This window comes from Gossypium raimondii, chromosome 10 (genome assembly GCF_025698545.1).
Source record: "Gossypium raimondii isolate GPD5lz chromosome 10, ASM2569854v1, whole genome shotgun sequence".
Taxonomy (NCBI): Eukaryota; Viridiplantae; Streptophyta; class Magnoliopsida; order Malvales; family Malvaceae; genus Gossypium; species Gossypium raimondii.
This window is the reverse complement of record NC_068574.1, coordinates 27,317,126-27,342,162: the sequence shown is the minus strand read 5'-3', so window position 1 is coordinate 27,342,162 and position 25,037 is coordinate 27,317,126. Positions and strand designations below refer to the sequence as shown.

Here is a 25,037-nt window from a genome sequence, read left to right as displayed (position 1 = left end):
TTTGTTTTTACTTTTTTTGATATATTTTGGTAAATAAAAAATTTATATATATTTTGGTAAATAAAAAATTTATAATATTTTGGTAATTTTTTATTTTTATATTATTTTTATAAAACTCATAATAAAAGATTACAAAATAATAAAATATTAAAAATACCAATATATTATATATATTTTTATTTACCAAAATAAAAAATACTAAAAGCGGGTTTTTATTTGGTGTAAGAAAAAATCCTTATCCCGCCATTTGCTCATATTTTTTCTCGATTTTATTACTTTCAATAAAAATATTTTTATTTTTTTATTTTATTATTTTATATTATTTCATTACATTTTTTAAAATATTTGTATTAACTATTTCTCAATTTTTAAAAAGTTAGTAATACACTATTATTTTGGCCATTTGTTCGTATTTTTCTCTCCGCATTTTATTATTTTAAAAATATCGTCATTTTAAATTTTATAATTTTATACTTTTTCAGTGCATTATGTTTAAAATTTATTAAAGATATAATTTTTTCGCATTTTCTTACTTTCGGTGAATATATAATTTTCGTTTTTCTTTTCGTATTTTATGTTTTCTTAAATATATTTCTTTATCATTTTACTTTTAATGTTATTTTCCTAACAAAACTAATTTCAACATCCTAAGTCAATTTCATAAATAAAATTCCTATTCAACATATAATGTACATACCATGAATTTTTTCATGCTAAATATATCTCAAAATTATATATCCTAAATAAATTAATAAAATACGTAAAATGTACTTAACATTATTTTTAACACACAATTATTACAAAAATCTTAAATTAATAATAAAATTACATTATTTTCTTTTTTTCCTTCCTTCCTCTTCTTCTTCTTTCTTTTTTTTCTCTTCTCCTTTCCTTTTCTTTCCTTATTTTCTTTCTTTCCTCCCTTTCCTTTTCTTTCCTTCTTTTTCGTATTTTATGTTTTCTTAAATATATTTCTTTATCATTTTACTTTTAATGTTATTTTCCTAACAAAATTAATTTCAACATCCTAAGTCAATTTCATAAAAAATTCCTAATCAACATATAATTTACATACCATGAATTTTTCATGCTAAATATATCTCAAAATTATATATCCTAAATAAATTAATAAAATACGTAAAATGTACTTAACATTATTTTTTAACACACAAATATTACAAAATCTTAAATTAATAATAAAATTACCTTATTTTCTTTTTTTTCCTTCCTTCCTTCCTCTTCTTCTTCTTTCTTTTTTTTTCTTCTCCTTTCTTTTTCTTTCCTTATTTTTTTTTCTTTCCTCCCCTTTCCTTTTCTTTCCTTCTTTTTCTTTCTTTCCTCTCATTTCCTTTTCCTTCTTTTTCTTTTTTCCTTTCTTTCTTCTTCTTCCCCTCTCCTTCTTCCCCCCACCAACCGACCACCCTTAAATGCAAGGGTGGTGCCACCAACAAGGAACCCTTGTTTGGTGCCGCCAACCTGCTTCCCTCCACCCAGGGAGTTGTCAAATCAGTCCAGGTTTTTTTTTCTGTTTTTTATTTTTTTGTTTTTTTTGTTTTTTTGATATATTTTGGTAAATAAAAAATATATATATTTTAGTAAATAAAAAAAATTATAACATTTTGGTAATTTTTTATTTTTTATATTATTTTTGTAAAAAACCCGAAAATATATCTAATTGATCAACTAACCCTGCAATCAATTAGGCTTTTTCTACCCAACTATAAAAAATAATATTTACAAGAATAACTATCTTGAAAAATAAATAATGGGAATGATCTGAAATGTAAAGTATCAGGCAATGTGGACCGCAACTCAATCATCCCCCAATCATTAGCTATTGATTGCATGGGGTTTCAAAAAAATTTTAGCGCCGGCGCTATAATGACCAACACTCGTATGTATTTTTCATGTATGTTTTAAAAAATATGGGTATGTTGAAAAAATATGGACATCACATATGTAATAAGAATAATCACATATTATTTAGTATCATAAAATGTTAGTCCAAATTAAAAATGATTTAATTTGGTTAAAATTTATTTGGCTTTAGTTATTAAATAAAGTATGGGTCAAATATGTGTAGATACTCTAGTAACTAATTTATAATTAATGATGAACTGATTAGAAATTAGAGTTAATGTACAAAAGTTATATATTAGGGTTATGGTCCTCAAATTATACATAATGTAACTTTTCTAATATCCTATCTTTAGAAAATAAAGAGTCACATTCTCTCGTGTACTAATTTAGAAGATCAAAACCATAAGATTCTAAGATTTCAAGAAATTAATGAATTCATGCACACTCCCGCATCTAGTTTTACTTTTAATTTATTCTTAATGATTTAACATGACAGATCCTGGTTTACAGTTTTAAATTTATATCAGATCTTGTTTTTACGGTTCTAACAACTGGTATCAGAGCCTCGTCATGTCGGATCATTGAGAAAATTTTAAAATTTCTATTTTTTTGGATCGATTTGTTCTTAAGATTTTATGAGATTTTGGTATTTCAATCATATATATTGTTGAATATTTGATATTCATTATAAAAATTTTGGGATTTAATATATTTGAATCTTTAAAAGAAAATAATATTATACAATTAGATTTAATATATGTTATAATTCACATTTGACTATTGAGATTGAATTTCATGTACAATTTATGCCACAGTTTTTTGTTCTCTTTCGCATAATGTGCAATTTTGTTCTTTTCTTTTCACACAATTACTTTATTTCATCATAATTGCTTTATTCCAATTCATGCTTTGATTATTAAGTTCAATATCTACTTGGATGTCTGGGGTTTTAAAGGAAGCCAAAGTTTTTTAATTAAAATAGATCAGGCTTTCAAATGCAATGGTGCTGGGCAAAGCCATTGCTTATTTTGATTTTCATTTTTTTATATATATTAATGGTGAAATTGGGTTTAATTACATGTTATTCTTTTTTTTTTGGTGAAAAGAAATGATGAATTACATCAACTACATAAAATAACCATTAACTTTATCTACTTGAAGTAAGTCTAAAATTTCCTTAGGATCCTCATTAATGACTTGTAAGTTTGTTTTCCAGCTCAAACTAATTTTAGCAAGATGATTTGTTACCAAATTCAGATTTCTTGGAATATGATTAATCTTTCACTCCTCTTCTGATTGCTTGATGCGCTGAGTTCTTCGAAGCACAGTAATCTCTGAGTCTTCCAGATCCAAAGCAATCAAATTCTGGGTGACTTCAAGGTTATCAGTCATGATGATATTCCGTGTATAGCCTCTATTTAGCAGAATAAGGATTTCATCTAGGATACCCCAAACTTCAACCTCAAACAGAGAGCAAACACCTAAGAAGCGAGTGAATCCCACTATCCAATTTTCGTCATGATCATGAGCCATACCTCCTGTTGCGGCATACCCAGAATCTCTACCCACAGCCCCACCAGCGGATAAGTACACCCAGGTGTGATTTAAATTATTCGTGAAATTTGAACTTTGATTATTGTTCTTGTGACCACCAAGATGTGATTCGTATTGATGAGCCCAGCAACTAGAAACTTTCACCACTTCAGTTGCTGCCCAAGAAATATGCTAGAAGATGAATAAATTTCTATTCTTCCAGATACACCAAACAATTAATCCAAACAGACATGACCAAGTGAGACCACTACCCTGCAATCTTTCATGAAAACAAAGGTTAAGAATAAGCCAATCCTGAAAAGAGACAGAGAAAAACCTTTGTTTTAGCTTATCTAGAATCACAAACATCCACACATCTTTCGCGAAAGGACAATCCCGAAGAACGTGCGCCAAATCCTCAAAGCCATGCCCACATAAGGTACAATAGTTACTGTGGCTAATTCCTCGTCTAGTATGTTCTGAATTAGTAAGAAATCTTTGCTTAAAAGTTAGCCAAAGAAAAACTCTTACTCGTTGTAGACCCTGATATTTCCAAGTAATTTTTCAATGCTCCTCTTGAGAGTTCCACTTATCCTCTTTCAATGACCAATAGGCACTGCGAACTGAAAAAACTCCTGACACTGATCGAGCCCATATCACTCTATCCGAGTTAGAATCTGGATGTGGAGGGGGAATACTAGTAATCTTGTTAATCACCTCTTTAGAAATCCAGACACGAAACAGGTCCAAGTTTCAGCTTCCATAAAAAATGACCATCTCCCTAACACAACAATCCAAATCAATGTTAGCAAAAGATGGAATTTTTAAGATCAAAGGGCCCATACCTGGAATCTAAGGGTCTTTTCAACGACGAACACTACCACCATCTCCAATAGACCAAACTAAATTCTCATGAATAAGCGACCATATCTTAGAAAGTGACCTCCATAAATGTGAGCACTGATTTCTACTAATAGATTCTGAAAATTATTCTTTCCAACCATACTTGGAATGGAGAACGCGAACCCAAAGCACATCACTTTTAGAAACAAGGCTAAAACTAATCTTCATAAGGAAAGACGAATTTTTGTCGTTCAAATGTCTGAAACCAAACCCGCCCCGAACCCGTGGTTGGCATATAAAATTCTATCCAACTAAAGACATTTTAGGATGACCATCTGTGCAGCCCCAAATAAATTGTCTAATCAATCTTTCAATATCAGCAGAAACACCTTTCAGAATCATCAACAACAGCATAAAATAATTAGGGATGGAAAGAAGTGTCGATTGAGCTAAGATGATTTTTTCTTCTAAAGATAACTTCCTGGCATCCCAACTTTGCAATTTCTGCCTTACCTTATCAACAACAAAATTTAGAGTATTCTTGGTTACTCGATCGTGCAGAAGAGGAACACCTAAATAAGTGCCAAGATTTTGAACTTCCTGAAATCTGAACAGCTGACTAATTTGGTTGCGGACATTAACTCCAGTATTCTTGGAAAAGAAGATATTGCTCTTTCTAACACTGATTTTATGACCCGAAATCTCATAAAATTGAGAAATGATGCTATCCAATAATATCACTTGGTCAAGCTGAGCTTTACAAAAAATCACCAAGTCATCACCGAAGAACAAATGAGAAACTACAGGTCCTGTGCGAGAAAGACGAATTGGGACCCAATTACCAACTTCCATTTCAAATCGAATAAAATGGCCCAACCATTTCATACATAGCACAAAGAGATATGGTGAAAGAGGACATCCCTGACGGATTCCTCTAATCGGTTTGAACTTCTGTGTAGGCACTCCATTTCAAAGAATTTGCATAAAAGATGAAGAAATAGATGACATAATCACATTACGTGAAAAGAAAAGGATCCCAGCTACTGTCAAAGAAGCACTTATAAATTTCCAACTAACTCTGTCATAAGCTTTCTCCAAATCCAACTTAATAGCCATCCACTTCCTCTCCTTTCGGTTGCACCGCATAGAATGAATGACTTCTTATGCTAATATAATGTTATCAGAAATGTTTCGCCCAACTATGAATCCAACTTGTTCTTGAGAGATCAGTTTAGGAAAAATTAGCTTAAACCGATTTGCAATCACTTTCATCACCAATATATAAAGAACAAAACACAAGCTAATGGGCCGAAAGTGACTAAAATCCTCAGGACTCTCTTTTGTGGGTATAAGAACAATCAACGTATTATTCAAATCTGGCTCAATCGATCTACCAGTAAAGACATCTTTAACCCACTGACACACATAATTTCCAAGGATATCCCACTGGCTCTGAAAAAAAATGACCATGAAAGCCATCACTTTCAGGAGCTTTCAATGGAGCCATGTCAGACAACGCTCTTTTAATCTCCTCATCAGTGATAGCTGCCTCCAGAAAAGTAATCTCTAAAGGATTAAGACAAGGGAAGCCGTTATTAGAAATATCTCTCAAGACAAGGGGAGCTTTACCATAAAGTCTTTCAAAGAATTCCACCGTCTTATTCTGCAGGATGTCATGATCTGAACACCATTCCCCATTATCCATGCGTAAGGTTGTGATGCAGTTAAATTTCCTTCTCTTAACCGTGTGACTATGAAAAAAATTTGTAATCCGATCTTCCAATTGCAACCAATTGCATCTAGCTTTTTGTCTCCAAAGTAAGTCTTAATGGTCAAGGACGTTTTTCAACTCATCCCAAACTTCTATCTCTTTTTTAGCTAAATGAGTAGAGTTAGAGTGTTCTAAAACATTTTGAATATTGTTGAGCTATCTCATGAGATTCCGCTTACAAGTACCCAAAAAGCCATACACATTTATGTTCTAATATTTAACAGAAAAAGTAAAATTATTTAAGGAATCAACCATATTACCTGCAAAGTTCCACTTATCTCTGACAAAATTGGGAAAATCATTATGCTTCGTCCATCCTGCTAAAAATCTAAAAGGTCTGCCTTTAAGTATACTAAGATCCGGTTTAGTAGAAAGTAAGAGAGGCCGATGGTCAAACTTAATGCGAATGAGGTGGTGTACTAAACATTACGAAAGGGTGGCAATCCAAGCGTCATTTGCTAAATCCCAATCTAGTCTGACAAAAGTACCACCTCGTTGCCAAGTGAAAGTAGGTCCACTATACCCCAAATCTTACAACTCACAAGAATCAACAAAATTACCAAATAAATCACAACGCTTACCTAAAGTAAAAGGGCTCTTCTTATCTGCGAGAGATAAAATGGCATTAAAATCTCCCATAATTAACCAATGAATAAAATTATTTGGGGTTACAGATTGTAATCCCTCCCAAAGAAGCTTCCGTTTTGACCTATCTGGACTACCATACACAAAAGAAATAAGAGAAGATTTATTGGGAATAAAATTATCAACACGTAAAAAAATAAATTGTGGATGATTTCGAATGATTTGAATTTGAATGGAATCCTTCCACCCCACCCAGATACCACCTGAAAAACCCATGGCTTCAATTTGATGCGAGCAATTAAAACCCAATTTCTCAATAATAACATTTTCCTTTTTACCACTCACTCTTGGTTCAACTAAACAAACAATATACAGTCTGTGCTCCTCATTATATTCCCGAAAAGCACGAATAAAATTTCTGCTAGCACACCATTGACAATTCCATGTAAAAATTTTTAAATTTAATCCCATAATAAAATTATTAAAAAATAAAGTATAGCAAACCCCAAAGTTCAAGAAAAAACATTAAAAAAACAAATGAAACTTAAACAAGAAAACCTTACTGTCCAGGGAGATAAACTCCCTCATTATGCTCATCCGATTTAGTGGATAAAGCAGTTTAATTTGGCTTTGGAAAAGGCCGAAATGCTTTCTGCAATTTTCTCCATTGATTCCTTCAGTGACACACGTTGGGAGCCAGAGGTTTTGAGCCGAGTGTTGTTACCAAGAAGAATTTTGTTGTATTTTTTAATAATTCCCGTACCTCTGTTACTAAATCCCTTTCCCGAACCGGAGAAACCCACCGGAGATAGACCCATGATGTTCTTCGAAGAAGGAACACTGTTATTAGGGTTTTTGCTTTTATGGAAGACCACTGCCGAATGCTTGCCGGAATCAAGACTCCCCACTTCCACTCTCGCTTCATTTCTGTCACGCCCATCCATTTTCGAAGCAACCAGAACAGCTGCAGCATTGCCTTCGAGATGAAGACCTATCTCATCGCTAGTGTCGTTTCGTTCATTTGCCGCCGCAAGAAATCAGCTGCTACTGCCAGTAGCAACAGAGCTTTGCTAGGCCACTGAGTCCGAACCAAGCTGATCGATCAGACCCCGGGCCTGAATAGCTGAGTTATCCCCAAGGCCCAAACAATTGGTCTGCTTCTTAGTAACTTGTAAGTTTCATTAAAGTTGTTAAGATTCAATCTGGACCCCATATTTGGCCCATCTTTCTCTTTAATGGTCAGGCCAAAGCTAGAGCTTACTTCCTTTAACTGGCCTTTATTATTTTTATTATTACTTAACTCTAATCGACCGTTGTGAAGGAAAGCAGATTCTTTCTTGATAAAACTTCCATTTATTATTTCTTTCCTTTTAGTTCGTCAAGATTCAAACAAATCTCCTTCATTAACATCTTTATGCAAATCCCTATTATTTAGGACCCTAAAACGAGATCCTTCCTATTCACTCTCTTGATTACCTAAAGAATTCTGCATATTCTCTCTAAATTTCTGCCTTGATTTCCTTTCAACGATCATCCACGGCCCGTAATTTTCGTCATTCTTCCCCGAACTATCCACGATCGTGTTCTGACTCTCCGATGTCTTTTCATGCGGATCAGAGTTCTTTTCACATGTGAAACCAGAATTTCTAAAGGTACAAGAGCTTTCCACATGACCATACCTCTCACAATGAAAGTAAATTGTAGATAAAGATTCATGTTTCACATTCTGTTTTCGACAATTGGTCAAGATTTGGGAAACCAAAGGCTTTTCCAACTCAACGTAAATAGCCATTCTAGAAAAACGCCTTCTAACTCTGCTATCTGTGTTCATATTTAACTTGACCACTTTTTCAACCATTTCCCCTATCTCTGTAATAATTTTATGGTTGTACAAGTAACCAGGTAAGCCAGGAAATCTGATCGACACCATCACAACGCTTGGGTAAGCTTGTGTAGGGTCAAAAGTTAACGTCCATGGCTGAACCGTCAAGTATTGACCAAAAATGGTCCAAGGACCTTCAGAAAGAGCCTTTTCACAATCCAGCTTGTTTTGAAATTTAACCAGAAAATATCCATTTTCAATATCATCATATGTAGGGGCGCTGAGGATCTCCACAGATTATATATTTTATTCTGCAAAATCGAAAACTCAATATTACGACCAAGAAGTTTTAAAATTACGGTATTCTCCATACCTTGAATGAGGATTTGATGAATCCTATCCAAGAAAGTTATAGAAGACACTCCATTCACAAATGATTTCTGAATATCCCCGTCCAGGATATCAAAATCTTCTTTTCCTTCCGATCCATTAGAGGCATCCTTTGATGATTGACCGACGAGCTTCTTTCTCCACGAGATATGTTACTCCGAAGCCAGATCGATCATCATGTCATTATTCGAATCACCATTTTCCCCTCTGAAGCGAACCTTTTTAGGAATCAACTCATCCGCAATAGATTTTTCAGCACCAGAATTTTCACAGAGAGAAGACATACTTTACGTACTGTTTTAACCACATTTTTATTACATGTTATTCTTCAAAATTATTGATAAATTTTTATGGATTCAATTATGGTTTTCTGTTAAATTGGTTGATGGATGGTCATTGAACTTATTTCTTTTTATATGGATATATATTTAATTTTATGGGAGTTTTATGTAAATTCATGCTAAATTTATGCATGTTTAAGGAATTTAATTTTAAGTTTAGTTCTATAATATTAGGTTTTGACATCTTATTGTTCTAAATATTTGATTAAATTATGATGATATGGTTTATTGTATGAATTGTGGAATATATAAACTATTATGATATTGTTTTTGAGATTTATTAGCTTGAAAATATTTTCAATTATTCATGCGAATCTCTGTTTAATCATAAATATAATTTTGGATTTACATGGTATATGAATGGTAAGTTTTTCTATTTGATTATGAATACACGTATAAGCATGAATTATTTTGGTGTTTTGTCTATGCCAAAATTATGAATACATGTGCTTGTTAATTATTTGGTCTTGTACCACTGTTTGGTTTTGACATATATGGTTTTAAAAATAGGTTAAAGATTAAGGTTTTTGATTTTATTGCACTATTTAGACAACCTTATTTTGGGTTATTTTGGAAATTATAAATCAATAAAAATTTTAGTTTTGACCATTAATTGTTATGAGAATTTTAAATTTGAATATTGATATATTGATATATATATATATTTTAAAATGACTTAATTGAAATAATAAGTTGTCAAGTGACCTTTGTTATTGAAATTATATTGTTTTAAAATATAAAAGGTTGTGTGCATGTAACTTAAGCTACGTTAATATTGATCGACTCAAAGTAAGGTTAATATTGAACAAAATTACATGTACAACTACGGTAATAAACATGTGATGATTATTTGGTTTTACATGTGATTAATAAATTGGCCCAAAGGAAGATTTATTATTCGATATGTTTTATTGTTAATGTTTGATTACTACAATAAGATATCACTTACAATTTAATATTTTTGTCCAAAGATGAAATATTAATGGAGTGTCCGATATCTTGAGATGAGATTTACCTTTATTCAAATTATTTTGGTTTAAATTTGAAATATTTTGAAACAAATAAATTGATTTTGGCTTTATGGTTTAATTAAGGATTTCTAATATTTTAAATAAATTAGTTGAAGCAAAATGTCACCAAAGTGACCTTTTGTGTAGATTAGTTTAATTAAAATATCAAGATTATTATATGTTTTTGGATTCATGCGTTTATTAATGGACCCAAAGGTAAGTTAATATTTGGTAAAATTTCAACATCTATGGTGATAAATGTGTGACAAATATAAAGTACTTTATGTGAGCAATAAGTTAGTCCAAAGATTGATTCATTTGTTTGACATGATTTATTGATAATGTTTGATTGCTATAATAAAAGTATCGCTTACAGTTAATATTATTGTTCAAAAACTTGATATTAATGTTGTGTTTGGCATCTTGAGATGGGATTAGCCACTATTTTAAATTTATTGTTTACTTATTAATATTGATGTGAGCTTGTTTTTATCTATTTTGTTTTATATTCAGCTAGTTCATCTTCTGTTGTCACAATATCTGCTAATATAAATTCTATACTTATGCTTATTAAGACTAATTTCAAGGAATGGAAAAGACATTTACTTATAGTGTTTAACTTTATAAACATAGACATTTCACAAAGGGAAGAACAACTTGCACCTCTCACTGCAGAAAGCTACCCTGAAGCTAAAAGGGATTTTGAGAGGTAAGATCGTTTAAATTGTATGAGTATAATGATAATTAAGCACAAACATTCCAGAAGCCTTTAGGGGCACAAAATATGTAGAGATTACTCAGGCCAAGAGTTTCCTTGACGAAATTGAGAAACGTTTTGCTAAAAACGATAAGGTTAAGATGACATCACTTCTGAAATCTTTGATAGCCTGGTCGAGGGTGACTTTATTGCTGATCAAGAGTCGCCTACTGTTGAAGAGGATGTTGATGTGAGAGAGGAGGAAGTCCGTGTTGTAGTTGTGAACTAGAAGACGAGGAAGAAAATACTGAGAAAGAAGTTGCAGAGAAAGAATCTGCTGAGAACATTGTCAATACATCCGAGTTTGTGGGTGCAACTACTGATAATCTAGAGCAGATAGAGCTAGGCCGGCGGAAGCTATAGAGGTAACCAGTGAGTAACATTACAATTCATTGGCAATAGTGGTCTATACCGGACCACTCAAGGTGACCCCTCCTACATAAGAAGCAGCCGATGATGCCGAGGCAGCGCTGAAAACTGAGGAGCTATCCGAGGACCGTGTGAAGCCCAAAGAAAAGAAAAGAAAGTGCTCCAAAGATAAAAAACGCAATGAGGAGAAAAAGATGAGGAAGAAGAAACATCATGCAACCATATTGATGGCCAAGGAAAACTGAGTTAGTTTATTTTAAGTTTTACCTGTAGTATTCATGCATTGCATGTAGCTGTAATTTTCATTTTGTTAGTGCAGATTGTCGTTGCATTTTTTTTGTCAGTGCATTTTAATGTTAGTGTATTGGGGGCAATGCAAACTTTAAGTTTGGGGAAATGCATATGGGTTTTCGAAATACACCCACATATATATATTTTGCATTTAATGAAGCATGCAAGGTTTATTTTTGGTTAATGCAAATGTGTTTGAAAATTTTTGTTACATTCGATACTTAATTCTTGAATCATGTGAATTATCGATGAATGAGTTGGATAAATTTGACTGAATGTTATATCTTTAATTCTTTGATGAATGATTTAGGTTGCATTAATAATGGATGACTAGTAGCATTCGTTGAATCTTGAATGAATCTGCCTTTTACAACTGTTTATATATATAGTTATGAATAAGAGACACTCCAAAGTGGGTGTATTGTGAAATGTTAAAGAGGGAACACTCCAATGCAAGCATTAGAAAAATGAATATGGCCAAAGGCTGTCACTGCATGAGTGTGTGTCGGCACAATTACGTACTCCCTAGGGGTTTGTTTCACTCCATCGTTACTTCTCAGGAGCAAGGGTACAGTAATGCAACGATATCCCTTATTCACAAAAAAAAAGAGACGTATATTATATAATAAATGTTGTATTGGTAACTAGAATTTAGGATTTAAAGCATGATACTAGTTTTGATGAAGTTGCAATCTTATTCATTCATACTTATGTATTGTCAATGCAATATTCTATCATCTAAATGTGACTCATTCATTGGGATTTTAGGTAATTTAAGTTGCTAGAATGATCATTTGCCTTAATGAATTCTTGTGTAGCCTTGCCAGTTTCTGTTTTACTTGAGAACTAGTAAAAACTCAAGTTTGGAGGTGTGATAGTACTAGAAAGAACATATATTTTCTCCCTACTTATTGGTTAATTTGTCCCCATTTAGTTATCTTTAGCACATATTTAAGAATTTTCAGTTCAGTAAATTGCATTTTATAACTCAGTGGATCTTAGCCTATTTATCCTTAATTTTGTCATGTTTTGGTACCAATGTCGCTGCATGAATATTTTCAGATTGTGCCCAGAATTGTCGCAGCATCTGACAGTTGTCCGGATAAGAAAAAAATGTGTGTTGTCTAGTCTAGTATAACCAACTTTGTACGTACAGAGGCAGCATGATTATGATGAAATGTTTGGGAAGAATATAAATATTCACGTGAAAAGAAAAAAAAGAGGCTTTTTGGGAGAGTATTTTTGTCAACTTATCTTTTGAAGCTTTTCAGTTATGGCGGCTTAAGCTTCCTATGGGTGAACTGACGTGAAAGGGATGCAGATCAACTCCTGACGAGGAGCCTAATGTGCAACACAGGAGGGATTTGAGAGATCAAGTCGAGATTTTCTAGAAATAGTACTTTCCACTTGTTTCTTTTATATTTCTTTTCTAAACGCTGGTGATTACTTTCTATTTTATGTTTGTACGGAAGTATACATGATTTCTGGGTTAAATGTTATTTTATTTAATATTACTTCTACTATTTAATCTTTGGGTTTCAATGTTTTTAGCATAGAAGTGTTATTGCGGTCATTGACACTGGAAAGTACAGCGACAATTCAAGCTAACATGCATGACAACAGAAGTTGATTGAGGATTAGAGGAATTTAATCCCCTTGTTCTTAATAGTGTTCCATTACCATCATCGGGAGATGTGATTAATGTGCATGTTTAAATCTTAGACTAAATATAGAAGTTAAGCTTGATAAGATATTAATTGCAATTTAATGCATCAACAATCATCTATATTTTTATAACTTGTGAGCACTTAGTATTTTGTTGAATATTCACGTTGAGGATCCCAATTTATCATTATCATATTTATCTTATTGTTTTCAAGTTATTGCTTCGACAAATACTCTCACAATTTATCTTATTTCTATTTATTTTTTGGACTGACATTGATAGACAAAAGACAACCATCCTCATGGGATCGATATCTGACAGACTCATATTTGTCTACTATACTTGCATCGACAGTGTACACTTGCACATTGTTGCTGTGATGTTAAACAGTCGATCAATGGTCAATGTGTCTGAATTTCCCGTGTTGAGAACTTTACTGTTGGGGCCGCAAGAGTGTAGTTGGTGCCACATCTAGAGGGATACATTTTTAAGTATTAAATGCATGGTAATATTCAGTCGACAAAGGGTCGTACCATTAATGGTTCCTCAAGGTTGTAACCTGATGATTATATGTTGTGGCATTGGGTCCAAGTGTTCAATGGAGGAATGACCATAAATAAGACTACACCAACGACTGAGATGAGACCAAGTTCAAGTTTATGTCTGATGCGCATTGGATGGATCATAACCTTAGGCCTTGAAGGCCCAAGAGGGACTTGAGACTGAATTGTTGACTCGACACAACAAGTTTACTAAAAGTGTGGCTTTATGTCAATGAGGACATCGACATAGTAAGTGGGGAAAAGTGTCATGGTTCACAAGTTACTATGCTATCAAGGTTAAACTTTTCCCAAATGATTTTGAGTGAAATTAAATTACAATAACTTGGAAGTTGGAATTTGTTAGATACTTTGCAGTCCTAAAGAGATATTGTGATGCAAATTAGGTAATTGATAAAGTTAGCTCTACAAGTGGGTATGTCTTTATTTTAGATGGAGTAACTATTTCTTGGAAGTATTCTAAACATACATGTATTGCTCACTCCATGATGGAATCAGAGTTTATAACTCTTGACTACGTTAGGCAAAAAGTCGAGTAGCATAGGAATCTGATTGCAAAGATTCCTTTATGGGGGAAACCTACACCTCCTGTGTCCTTATTAAATGATTCACAAGCTGTAATTTTTGTTGCTCAAAACCATGGTTACAATCGTAAGAAAAGACATATACGAATAATACATGAATATGTGAGACACTTAATAAAGAATGGAGTACTCGCCATGGAGTACATAAAATCTGAAAGGAACTTAGCTGATCCACTAACCAAAGGGTTATGTAGGCAAATGGTTATTAATCCGTCGAGGGGGATGGATCTTAAGCCCACTGGTTTAGGAATTCATGGAGGATACCCAACTTAGTCTTCTAAGTTCAATGTGGTCAAACAAAACCATGGAAAGAGTCATAGTGTATATCTTTACCAATCCCTGTGGCGTTCAATGTACATGCATAAAGATGAGATCCTTGCTCTTAATGAGTTCATAGCCCAAAGTTTGTTTGGCCCTAGTGAGACGGACTTGATGAATTCACCGACGTGTGAGGTTGAGTTTCTTACTCTTAATGAATTCATCTCCTAGAGTTTGGGTGGTTTTATTGAGACGTACTTGATAAATTCATCAAATTATAAAACTAAGAGGTTGAGCTTCTTAAATGCTCTTAATGATTTCATAACCTTGGTCTGAGTAATCTATATTGAGATAGACTTGATGAAATCACCTACACAAGTGTGAAGGATTAGCCACATTCTATGAAAAACATTGGGCCATTTTTTTAGAGCACTTACCAGCATTCCAATGTATATTGGCTAAATTGTTGATCTATCGTGGAAGGACCTAAGATTAGTCGTGTGTCATGAGTTAACCCCTATCTTAACAAGTTCAAGATTCGTTCACTTGTTAAGTAGAAGAATCACTTATTTCACTACGTACTAGTTCAAATCCACAAGATACTAGTGCTTAAGCGGCTAATTTCGCTATTATTCTTCTCACATTTTACCTTTTCGTATGTTTACAAAAATTTTCAATTCTTTTGCATTAGTGGGGGAATTCTGGTAATGCAAAGTCAGAAATATTTTTTCAAAATATTTTTTGTTGTAGAATATTTTTTGTTGAGGAAAATCCTCTACTATTTTTGAAAATTGACACTGTTATTTTACCATTTTGCCCATTCTAAAAAAAACATAAATAGCAGACTATTCCACTCATTTTTCACAACACAAAAAAAATCAATTCTTTCTTTTCTCTCCCGTTCTTGCTCTCTAAAAATTATGGTGTTTTATTAGATTACATTAGTGCAATATTTTGTATAAGAGATCGGGTTTTAAGTGGAATTGTTTATGACCCCTCCAATCTTTCTTTGAAATTGAACCTAGTGTGGTTTACCGAGTTTCTTCCAGTTTATTTCCTGGCTTTTACAATAAGAGCAATCCTTTTTAGTTCCATCTTCCTCATTCGGGTGTACGAATTTGGAAGTGCTTTGTTAACCTTAGGGGTGTTAACCTTGGGGGGTGATGTCCATTTCCGATTATACCAATCAAGTCAAAATCGCTTCTAAGATAGTAGTTCTTCCATGTCACAATGATTGCTTTGTTTATTTACACTTAGTTTGATTTCCTGTCAGTACTAATGATTTTGTTTGTAGTAGCATATTTCCAACACCAATAATTCATAAAATGCTGATATTTGATCTATTGTCATTTTCAGAGAGATTATTAAGACAAAATTGAAGTTGATGTATTGCATTCTTTATATATAAATCAATCATATAAAATTTTGAGATCTATCTTTTATTTTATAAAATCATAATAATTTCCTTTTTTTTTAGATTAATGATTCTCACTTATATTTTTTCAATTAGGACAAGACAAATTATTTTCACTTTAAAAATTCAACTGCATAAGTTTTAATCCTTGAACTTCAAAATTATGCTTTCATTTAAACTAACAAATTTTTGTTTAATAATCCCTAGACATAAGTTCTGTACTTTTTTAGTAATTGAAAAATAATATAACCTCAACCATTAAGGATGTTTTATCTTTTAAAATAGATTAAAATATGTCATGAGTCTTCGTGTTCTTTATAAATTTGAAATTTAGGTTTTGTATTTTTATTTTTAAAGAGTCATTAACTTGCTTTTAGATTCAAAATTCAGGTTCAATTGTTAAAACATATAAAATTATTTTGTCAAATTAAGGTTTATTATAACGTCATTTTTAGTTACGTTATTACTAGCGATTACTTTTTTTTTAAATTTCAAAATTTCACACCAACCAATTTGACAAAATAAATTTAATAGTGCTAACAATCGAACTTGAATATTAAATTTTAAAAATAGAAGAACTAAATTTTAATTTATGAAGAGTACGAAATTTACGACAAATTTAAACCTTTAAAATAAGTTTATAATATTTTTCCAACTATTAAATAAAATAAAACATAAAAAATATTATATCTTCATCATCAATCAAGCTAAATATAACTCAAACTAATTAAATTATATAATAATCTAATCTAAGTTAAATATGTACGAGATCATAAATAAATAAAAAAACAGTATATGAAAAATATAAATGAAATTCAATAGCAAAACAAATTAAAATAAAGACAGGTTAAATTAAATAAATTAAAACCAAATTAGTATAAAGTATGGAAGGACGTAATAATAAACTTTACAAATAAAAATAATCTTAAAAGTAATTATTCACAAAATAAAATATTCAATCCCTGCACATGGAACATGACGAGAGTGAATTCAACTTTATTTTCTTTTTCTTTTATTATATTTAAGGTTTAAGGTGTAAAAGCTTTTAAATTTTTAAAAAATAATTAAACCCTTGCTTTTCTTTTTAAAGTCATTTAGGTACTTGAACTTCTAAACTATATTAAAAGATCCTCAAATCTTTTAAAAAAGCAATTAAGCCCCTACCTTTTTTTGCACTCAATTAGGTACTTGAACTTTTAAAATGTATCAAAAAACTCTCAAACTTTTTTCAAAAAAGCAATTAAACCACTGCTTTTATTAAAAATTTAAAAAATTATAAAATTTAAAATCAATAAAATCTATAAATATTATTAAATTTTAATAAAAATTCAAATATTAAAATTTATTAATAATTAGAAAAATATAAAATTGTAAAAAATAAAAATTGTAAAATTTCCTAAATTGTAAGAAAATTATACAAAATATAAAGAAATATAAATTTAGTAAAAGAATTATAAAATTATAGTACCAAAAGAAGTAATTTTATAATTTTTCTATAACTTTTATTAATTTTATTTTTATCATTTTTCGCCACATGTCACTTATTGTGTTATGATACATGATGACTTTAATTGAAAAAAAACTAGAGGTCGTTAATTTTTAATGATTTTTATAAAATTTTACAATTTTATTTTTATTTTTACGACTTTTATAAAAAAATTCTATTTTATATTTTTATTAAAATTCAATAATTTTTCTAAAATTTATTATTTATTATATTATATTTTTCTAATTTTTAATAAGAGTAGGACTTAATTGTTTTATTAAAAGTTTTTAGAGTTTTTTTGATGTATTTTGAAAGTTAAGAATTCAATTGAGTAAAAAAATAAAAATTTAATTGTTTTTTTTAAAAGTTTGAAATCCTTTTGACACATTTTAAAAGTTTAAATGCTTATTTTAAAAAGTTTTTTTAATAAAATTGTACTTTTACCTTTATTTATTTTCTTTCCTTTGCTTGTGATAACCAGTTTAATGGGTTGAGCAAAATTTTCTGACATGTTTAAGGATCGAAACATATGATTTCAACCCTTAATCTGCTTTTGGGCTTTTAGATCCCACTATAATGAATATTTCTGTAGACACCAACATGAAGAAAAAAAAACAATTTTAAACAATCTCTTATATGATGGCTTTTTTACTAAAATGTTACAAAAGAAATAAAAAAAATACCAAAATAATATACAAAAAAATTATTTACCAAAATATTATAATTTTTTATTTATTTATCAAAATATACAAAAAAAAAACAAAAAATAGAAAAAAAAAGCCTGCACCGATTGAATAGGACCCTAGTGGAGGGTTCTTGATTGGCGGCACTGATGGTGCCAAGGAGATTGGCAGCACCGATGGTGCCATACTAAGTGGCGGCACTACTCGTGTTATAAACACGAGCTCTGTCCAGCTGAAGGGAGAAAAATAAGAAGAAAAAGAAAGGAAGAAGAGGTGCTGCGGAAAAAAAAGAGAAAAAGAGAGAAAGAGAAGAGAAAAAGAAGTCTTTTTTTAAAAATAATTGATTATGTTGTTGTTATTGTTTTGTATAATTTGTATTATTTTTTGTTTTAGTTTAGTTATTAAGATTAATAAAACTCAAATTGATAGTTTTAGTTAGGGTTTTTTTACCAAAATATTACAAAATAAAAATAAAAAATACCAAAATATTATAAATTTTTATTTACCAAAATACCAAAATAATTTTTTATAATATTTTGGTATTTTTATTTTTTGTAATATTTTGGTAAAAACCCTTTAGTTAGTATTATTTTAGTAAAACCCTAATTAATAATTTTAGTTAGTATTATTTTGAGTATAAAATTATTAATATTATTATTGTGTTAGTTATTAGGATTAGTGGTTAAACGGTTTTCATGTACAAAATTACATATTGAAACATTAATTTTTTTATTTAATTTATTTATTTACCGTTCGAGATTTTTTATGAGATTTTGTTTATTTTTTGACAGATTAAATATTGAAGATGGATGCTAAGTTTTTTGTATGCGTTTATTTCGATGGAGTCATCTTGACAACAAGTGTTGGATGTATATTTGAATGTCGGCAACAAATAGCAATGAGATTTAATAGAAATGTCTCGTTCGATGAAATGAAGGCAATGATTAATGCAAAAATTCTTAGGCGTTGTGGGAGAAGGATAGCAAAAATTTTCTACAAGTTTCCGGTTTGACAAATCCACCAAATTAAATGAAATGGAACTTGCGATTTACAAAAACGTGGAGACAATGGTCGATCTCTACTGTGGGAATGGGAGTGACAAGAATGCACCGATTCACTTATTTGCTGAGTTAGCCGGTATGGAGCAAAATAAAGATGTCAATGCATCTGATGAAGAATACGGAGCTCAAGAATCGTGGATGGTGGCTCCAATATCATACGTTGATAGTGAATCGACTATGGGTGGGATCGGTATCGACCTGAATATTACACCGGATGTTGATATGGTTGGTGGTGAAGAAGAAGGTGGTGGCGATCATTGGGATGAAGAGGTCGATAGTGACGGTGATCCCGATGTGGACGATGTACCTGATGATATTGACGATGAAGACATTAACGCTTCTTCGATTGAGGAGCAGATGCGACGTATTTTGATACACAATAATCCTTGGCCACACATGTCACTCATAGACCCCGACACAGCGTATGTAGCTGAGTTCCCAGAGTACCTTGAAATAGTTCATCGTCACGGGCTGGCCGTAACATCTGATGATGAGGAGTTATTCATAGGCCAGAGATTCAGCTGTAAAGAATAGTGCATATATGGCATCAAACGGTACAGCATGAACATATAGGTTGATTATAAAGTCGCAGTGTCTACTCCGACAATATATGTTGGGGAGTGTTGGAAGGCAGCGGAAGGCTGCAATTGGCAGGTGCGAGCTGCATTCATTAAAAGTTCTCAGATATGGGAGATACGAAAATTTTTTGGTCCTCATACATGCACATCAACACGTATGACAGAAGATCATGGAAAACTTGATTCCAAAACAATCTGTACGTGTATCATGCCAATGGTAAAGGATATGCCGACCATTAAAGTTTCGGTATTGATTGCTGAAATGCAAGCACGATTCCAGTATCGAGTCTCATATCGGAAGGCATGGATTACTAAACAGATAACGATAGAGCAACTGTATGGGGATTAGGATTCGTTGTATAACGAGCTTCAAGGTTGGATAGCTACTATGCGGGAGTACGTACCGGGGACTGTGATTGAGTTGCAGACAAGGCCATATTACGGCCCGGACGACCAGTTACAGCCAGCAAAAAGGATTTTCCATCGGATGTTCTGAACGTTCGATCTATATGTGCGGGCATTTCCCTACTGCAAGCCACTTATGCAGGTAGATGGGACCTAGCTGTATGGAAAATATACAGAGATCTTACTTATTGCGGTTGCTCAAGATGGCAACAGAAACGTGCTCCCGATAGCATTTGCTATCGTAGATAAAGAGAACATGGAGTCATGGGAATTCTTCCTCACAAACCTGCAGAGGTATGTTATTAGCAACGACAACATTTGCATCATCTCTGATAGAGGGAAGGGTTTAATTGCAGCAATCAGGCGTTCTGGTGTGCCGTGGAGATCCGTTTACTGCATCCGTCACATTGCGGCTAACTTCTACAAAGATTACAAGAATGCAGACTGGAAGAGACAAGTCGTGGCAATGGGTAAACGATAACCTTATATTTTCAATATAAGTTGTAATGTTTTATGTTATCGAGTTACTAAAACTTATTTTTTCTTAATACGTATGCAGCGTACGAGTTAGGGCCACAAATGATCCGACTTGAAAGTGATATGGAGGGGCAGACAAACACATCTTTCCGACAATGGTTAGGCACAATGGACCCGTGGCAATGGGCTCAAAGTTTTGACGAGGGCTTTCGTTATGGCCAAATGACCACAAACTTAGTCGAGGGGATCAACGTTGTCTTGTTGAAAACACGTCATCTTCCAATTGCATCTATATTTTCTGCTACTTTCTACAGTCTGGCTACTTTGATGCCAAGAATGGGTCAGCAGCAAGTCGACCAGATTGAGGTGGGACACCTGTTTGTCAAATATGTCAGGGATGCAATGGTCGCAAACTGTCGGTTGGCGAGGTCAATAAATGTAGAAATATATTCACGATGACTGGAAACGTTTCGAGTTACTGAGACCATCAATCGTCGACCTGGTATACCAACTAAGTCCTATGGAGTTGATCTCCGGAATCGACGGTGCGAGTGCAAGAGGTTTGAAACACTTCATTATCCCTGTGCGTATGTCGTGGCAGCGTGTGCTAAAATCAACCTTAATGTTGAACAATATGTCGATGATGTGTACACGCTGAAGCGCACATTACGTGTCTGGGAAAATAAGTTCCCCGTCTTGCCTAACCTATCTACGTGGGAGGTGCCTCCGACGACTTTCGAGCTTCTCCCAGATAGAGGGCTGCGGAGGAATCCAAGAGATCGTCCGCAGTCAAACAGAATCCGTAATGAAATGGACATCAGGGAGAAGTTTGACGAAAAGCGTTGTGGAATATGTAGGTTAATTGGTCATAGTCGGAATAAATGCCCTAACCGAAACTTTCATGTTGGACAGTCATCCGGATCAGGTCGTAATTGACCTAATACTGTAAAATTTATATGTGTAATGATAAAAAAAGTATAAAATAAGTATACCTCTTCAGCTTATGATTATGATTACATTGTATCCAAATTAAGTTATAAAATAGTATATGACGTTTGGAATTATTAAAATTATATCGAAAATGGAGGCATATAACCTTAAATTAAGCTTTAATATAATGCAAATTTAAAATAATTAAATTGGTAAAATGAAGTTGAACAATAAGCATAATAACTAAAACTAGAATAATTAAATTAGAATAATTAAATTGGAATAATTAAATTTATACAAAAAAGTACAAACGTGTTAATGTACAAAAAATGTGCCATGCACCCCTAAAATTAATGGTTCGATGGTGTAGTCCTAGGGGTATACCTATTCGGAGGTCGACGGTCACGTTCTGGGTGTCCGCGATGACCAACATTATTATTTGGCACAGGTGGAGATGTAGTAAAAATAGGGAGGAAATCATTTAGAGCAGGTCCCTCGTTCGGCATCGACGAACTTGATGCTGCGGAGGGAGTCCCATAATGCTGTGGATATGGGCCGGGTGAGTAGGATCCGAAGAGTTCAAAGTTGTATGCGTATTCTACCCCTGAGATGCTCGGTAAATAGTCAGTGCCCGACAAATCCGGATGATAGCTATCTGAACCGACATGTGAACATGATTGTTCCGGATCTGGCTGGGGCACTGGCTGTGGCTCTGGCTGGGGCTCTTGCTTGGGCTCTGGTGGTTCCGGAGAATAATATGCCGTAGGATCCGGATCTATCGGGGCCACTTTGGCCGATCCCAGTGTCGTTTGCGACGTCGAGGGACTACAATGATCGCCTCCAAGTATATATGGCTTCCCGCAACTATAGTACCATTGTATATACTCTAATGATGGTTGCGAATCGGTAGCCATAACCATCTGAGGTCTTCGACGCAATCGATCATTCCACAGCGCCACAAATTTTCGGTGTTTAATTCCCCAATCCAACATCGATTTTCCTCTCTTATTCATGCCGTGAACTTCCCCCTCCTCACACGGCAGATCCGGGATAGGTTGGATGCAGTCAAACTGTCGTAGCACCCGATTTTCGTGATACCACTCGACCATATTGAAATTTATAATTGGTGCATTAGTGCACAATATGTAGGAATGCACGTATGCAGACGAGGGTACCACATCTGTAATTTCCGGTGTACGTTATGGCGTTCATATAAACTGCATGATTAATAACATGGTTATAATTAGCCATAACATGTGAGTAAGATATAGAAAGTAAGATGTCATGAATATTAGAATAGCAGCTTACCCCTTCCCGAGCATACTGTTCGATCATGAGGTGGTATATCGGGACAATGTACGACTTCTCGATACCCGGACGAACACTCCACCTACAAAACACAAATATAGGGTTTAGGGTTGGTAACATTAGTCAATATATTATGACTACAAATAATGAGAAGTTATATTTTATCACCTGTTCAGCAGTGGATAAACATACGGTTGGTGACTAATCGATGCCAAAAATGGCATCCGATACAGCGCCCAGGACTGCAGCAATGTGAGGCATCCGTCGATGTCTACAACATCCTGGTTTGTCGCCCGACAAAACTCCCGATACAACACTGCTAGCACGGCAGAGCCCCAGCTATAGGAGATAACACTGGACAAATCAACTAATAGGGGCAAGTACATCAAATGCACCTTGTCGAGCAGCGCACATCAACTCACCTTTAGTGGCAGTCGCTGATAATTGTCCAAATTTGGCTTTCAGCCATGTAAATTTTAAGCCCGAAAAATATAACTCACCGTCCTCTGGCGAGTCTCCTAGGAGCTGATAACAAAGTGCAGCCGGATCGGTAAATGAAGATACTCCTGTTACGGGACTCCCGTCAATTGGGAGCCCAAGCTGCAATGCAACATCCTCCAAGGTCACCGTGCATTCCCCGCACGGAAAATGAAAAGTGTGGGTCTCCGGGCGCCACTGCTCCACTAGCGCAGATAATAAATCAAAGCGCAAGTCGGAGGACCGGATCAATGCTACTGACCCAAATCTGGCTTGCTCCAAGTACGACATCAATCGTGCATCCGGAGCTTTCTTTAAAACACTCACACGGTCGCTTAATACTCGGTACGAGTCCTGATAGTGTTAAATTACAGAAAAAATATTACGATAACATGATTTATTTGTATATACTACGTATATCCTTTTTAAATAAATAGAACCCGTGATTAACAAATAATAAATCATACCGAGCTATTAGCCGCGTCAGATATGTGTTTATCGGTTCGAATCAATGGAGCCATTGCGATGCCTGCAAGTTGAAATTTATTAATTTAGTGTGTTTTTTAAATTAATTTGGTGTAAGAAAAAAAAACCTTATCCCTGCCCTTTGCTCGTATTATTTTCCCGATTTTTATTACTTTCAATAAAAATATATTATTTTCGTATTTTTATTATTTTATATTATTTCAGTACATTTTGTTTGAAATATTTTGTATTAATTATTTCTGAATTTTTAAAAAAGTTAGTAATACACTCTTACTTCCGCCATTTGTTCGTATTTTTCTCTACATTTTATTATTTTAAAAATATCATAATTTTTAATTTTATAATTTTACATTATTTCAGTGCATAATGTTTGAAATTTATTAATTTAGCGTGTTGAAGGGGAATAAAAGAAAATAATAAATAAGGAGGGCTTAGAAGACAATTAGCCACATTTTGGTGCCGCTTTTTTATTCCCCTCCATTGGTGCCGCCTTTTTATTCCCCTCCATCAGCCTCTTTTTTTTTTCTATTATTTTGGTAAATAAAAAAAAGTTTATAATATTTTGGTATTTTTTTTATTTTTTTGTAATATTTTGGTAAAAAACCCAAAAAAACCCTTATCCCTGCCCTTTACTCGTATTATTTTCCCGATTTTTATTACTTTCAATAAAAATATATTATTTTCATATTTTATATTATTTCAGACATTTTGTTTCAATTATTTGTATTAATTATTTTGAATTTTAAAAAGTTACTAATACACTCTTACTTGACCATTTGTTCGTATTTTTATCCGCATTTTATTATTTTAAAAATATCGTAATTTTTAATTTTATAATTTTACATTATTTCAGTGCATTATGTTTGAAATTTATTACAAATACAATTTTTTCGCATTTTATTAGTTTCGTGAATATATAATTTCCGTTTTTCTTTTCGTATTTTATGTTTTCTTAAATATATTTCTTTATCATTTTACTTTTAATGCTATTTGCCTAAAAAACTAATCTCAACATTCTAAGTAAATTTCATAAAAAAATTCCTAATCAACATACAATGTACATACCATAAATTTTTTATTCTAAATATATTT

The 25,037-nt window shown here is 32.8% G+C and overlaps 1 long non-coding RNA gene across 1 annotated transcript; it reads left to right on the top strand.

Moving 5' to 3' along the window:
* Positions 1-9,785: 9,785 nt before the first annotated feature.
* LOC128034081 (uncharacterized) lies at positions 9,786-13,102 on the top strand. Its single transcript, XR_008190151.1, has 2 exons — positions 9,786-10,864; positions 11,042-13,102. It is a non-coding gene; the product is annotated as an uncharacterized LOC128034081 (long non-coding RNA).
* The last annotated feature ends 11,935 nt before the right edge of the window (positions 13,103-25,037 follow it).